This window comes from Dendrobium catenatum, unplaced genomic scaffold (assembly GCF_001605985.2).
Source record: "Dendrobium catenatum unplaced genomic scaffold, ASM160598v2 fragScaff_scaffold_1680, whole genome shotgun sequence".
In the NCBI taxonomy this organism is placed as follows: Eukaryota; Viridiplantae; Streptophyta; class Magnoliopsida; order Asparagales; family Orchidaceae; genus Dendrobium; species Dendrobium catenatum.
Window position 1 is genome coordinate 1,166,750 of NW_021320142.1, and position 4,382 is coordinate 1,171,131.

Here is a 4,382-nt window from a genome sequence, read left to right on the forward strand (position 1 = left end):
TAATAGATCTAGTGAGGGGATTGTGACTTTGGGTGATCAAGTCATTAATAAGAGTACCCGTTTTAGATATCTTGGATCTATTGTTCAGAGTGATGGTGAAATAGATGGGGATATTATCAGCAGAATTCAAGTTGGATGGTTGAAGTGGAGGAATGCATCGGGCTTGTTATGTGATAGAAATGTACCCCTCAAACTTAAGGAAAAAATCTATAAGATGGTAGTGAGGCCTGCAATGCTTTATGGTGCCGAATGTTGGCCATTAAAAGAGAAGCATAATACTAAGTTAAGTGTGGCAGAGATGAGGATGCTCAGGTGGATGAGTGGCTTTACCCTTAGAGATAGGTTATGAAATGAGCATATACGTGAAAAGGTTGGAGTAGCTCCAGTAGAAGATAAGATTAGAGAGAGTCATCTTAGATGGTTTGGTCACATAAAAAGGTGACCTTTTGATGACCTTGTTAGGAGAGTAGAGGTATTAGATTTGACTTGTGTTAAGAAAGGTAGGGGTAGACCTAAAAAGACATGGTTAGAAAATATTAGGAATGACCTTTGTTTATTAGGTTTAAACGAGAATTTGACTTTTAATAGGACATAATAGAGAAAAAGGATTCATGTAGCCGATCCCACGTAGTGGGATAAAGGCTTGATGTTATTATTGTTGTTGTATCTAATGTCCCTAACAGATTTTATTAAAAAGCTTTTAAATTTTTTCTTTCTCTCATTCAAATGGCTAATAGGGAAGAGTAATAGGGAATTAGAGAGATTTTTTAGGAGAGAGAGTTTTGAAGCTTAGATTTGGAGACTGCAAAGTGATTTTCGTCAATCGAGCTAGTGAGAGATTTACTTGTCTCACTATAAGGAATCCATATCCTATTTTTTATTTCAAAGATTTTGTATTTTTGGTATTTTTTGCTAAAATTTATGTTTCTGTTATAAAAAAAAACATAAATAATTTTGTATTGATAAAACTTTCACTACGTAATTTTTTGTGTGTTATAGAGATCGTAATTATGAGCATTTTAAATATTTATTTTAATTTTTTTACCATTTTAATTTAAAAATACAGTGATTTTTATCTACCCAAAAATTTATTTTGACCTCTAAAAATAATAGTTTAGTACAATAAAAGTATTAAAATGTTATTTTATATAATCCCTGGTAATTTGGTAATTTTTTAAAAATATATATTTTTTTCCTAATAAGATTCTTTATCGTCTATCGTTATAACATTTTGATATCTTCTTAATTAAGCTCAATTTTATATTATATGTTGCAATATATCAGAAATGAGTGTGAATATGTGATTGAAATTATTGTTATAGTACTGTGATACTACTATGTGTGTGTAAAAGATAAGTAAAAACTAGTTGACCTGTTGGTTGGAGACTGATTGACATGTGCATGATGGTGGGTCGATGGAGTTTCCTTTAAATAATGTGATTTGGTGTTATCATCTACTAATTCACATGATAATGATTGGGAGTTATAAAGATATAATTATTGTGTCGACGGACAAAAGTTGACGACTCTGTTTACTGAGTCAATAATTTACTGATATTGATATAATACTGTAAAAACAAAGTGATAGCCAAGACTTCTTACTTGTTTAGTGTGACTAGTAAAATACATATTTTTGAGGCATTATTCTTATTATTGTATGGATTTATTAATATTGTATTATTCTACTGCTCCTACTATTGGATTGTTACCGTTACTGATATAGATATTGATATTATTGGATATTACTGATTCACTATACTGATATTATACATTTGATATACTGAGCACTTGACATAGAATAACTAGATAGCATGTATAAACTCTTATATGATTTTACTATATTGACATGATTTTGACAGTTTTTATTGATATTCAAATTTGATGTTTTATTTTATTTCTATACGGATATAATAATTTCTTCATAGATCTGATTCCCATATTGGTTTACCACTTTACTAATTTCTATATCATAGTATTTTATTGCTTACAAATTTTATTATTACTGCATGTAGTTTTATTTTTTCTACACTGATTCAATGATTATATGAATATAACTGCTATGATATGACCGCTGATATGTATATTGCTCCTTTGCCATGCTTTGATTTTAGTTATAGGTTTTGATAACGTGGTTAATTGATTTTAGGTTAGGGCAGGGGAGTATGAGTGTGAGATTGGTCAGGAATCTTTAGATTTAGCTTCTTTTTTATGTTAGCTATTTTCGTACTCAAGACAAACTAGCTATGATTTAATTGTGTGTAGATCCTGAATATTGTATATAATTTTTGGGATTTAAAATAGTTGTGTATGTTGATGTTTTAAATTATTGAATATGTTGTACTGTTTATTACTGATAGATTATATTTGATAGCTTTGGTTGTTATTTATTAAAAGATTAAAAAATAATAATTCTTTTATTTTAAATTTTGGGGCATCACATTTATCTTGGATAGAGGTGAGCAAGAGAAATCTATTTGGGCCATATGTGGTTGACGATGCCATTGAAATGATTTATTTGATCAGGGATAGATTAAATGTTATATATAACTTGAATAAGAAATATTTTGATGCTATGCAACAGGTAGTGGAATTTCAGGTAGGAAATTTTTTTTAGGAAAAGTTAGGTCGATGAGGGCATCAATAAATTTGTCGAATAAGGAAAGTTGAGTCTAAGATATGTTGAATGTTTTGAAGTTATTGAAAGTATTGAGAAATCTTCCTACAAGGTATAGTTAACAAAACATACTTCATTCATACTGTATTCTATATATCACTTTTAAGAAAATGGATATCAGATTATGAAAATAGAATATTTGCTGATGAAGTTGAGATACATTTAAATATGAGCAATAGGGAACTACCGGAGATGATTTTAGTTTATGATGTTAAAAAGTTGAGAAATAAATAGATTATAATGATTAAAGTTTAGAGAAAAAATAGAACTAAAGAGAGGCTACTTATGCGAAGAAATAAAAGATGAAATAATTGTATCCTGATATGTTTATATGCTCTGAGTTTTAAAATATCAAGAATAATATTTTTATAATGAGGGGAGAGTTATAGCACATCTAGTCAGTATTTAGTTCAGTTGGTTTTAACTCGACCCAATTTAAGATAATTTATTAATTTTAATATTTAAATGTTTCTACATGTGTTTGGGATTATTTTGTATGCATGCGAGAGTGCACATGTGTTTTTAAGAAAAAAATTTAGGGTTTGGTTTATATATTTTGAAAATCTAGAATTTTCCTTGCGGCACCGCAACACTAGTGTTGGCAGAGCCCCGACTCTTAGATCTTTGGAATTTAATACAATTGAATAGGCACAGTGGCACTAATTCGATGTTATGACATTGTAGGTTCCCAAAGGGAGCACTGTGTTGCTATAATTTATGCTAGGTATTAATTCTTAATTTAAATGATATTTTTTTCTACTTTTCACTCCACCCATTCCTCACTTCAAGCAACCAACTAGAAAGAGATATAGAAAGATTTTTAGAGACAGAAAGCTTTCTTCGAGCAAGTTCAATCCATTTTTAACTATCGGCTCAATTTTAAAAATTGTGTATATTGAGGTAGATGATATTTTGAATCTCCATTTTTAAAAATACAACACATTTTAGATATCTTGGATCTATTGTTTAGAGTGATGGTGAAATATATGGGGATATTATCAACATAATTCAAGTTGGATGGTTGAAGTACTAGAGGAATGCATTAGGCTTGTTGTGTGATAGAAAAGTCCCCCTCAAACTTATGTGAAAATTCTATAAGATGGTAGTGAGACCTATAATGCTTCATGGTGCTGAAAGTTGGCCATTAAAATAGAAATATAATACTAAGTTAAGTGTTGCAGAGATGAGGATGCTCAAGTGGATGAGTGGCTTTACCCTTGATAGGATACAAAATGATCATATACGTGAAAAGGTTAGAGTAACTCCAGTAAAAGATAAGATTAGAGAGAGTCACCTTAGATGATTTGATCACATAAAACTGGGGCCTTCCGATGACCCCGTTAAGAAAGAAGAGGTATTAGGTTTGACTTATGTTAAGAAAGGTAGAGGTAGACCTAAAAAATCTTGGTTAAAACATATTAGAAATGAACTTTATTTATTAGATTTAAACAAGAATTTGACTTTACAAATATAATTACATTCTATATGTTTATTTACATATATTTTAAAGTGTGTTGTCCTCTAAAATCAATGCATTTCCTTTTTTCTGTATTTTTATTAAAATTTTGTTAAAAAAACAAAAGTTAGTTGAAATCTTTGACTATTATTTGAAACTTTATTTTAAAGAATCTCGAGTAAATTTTAGCTAAAATTGTATTAAAATGATTGAATTTGAAACTCACTTAAATTAGCTGAAATGAAAATATTT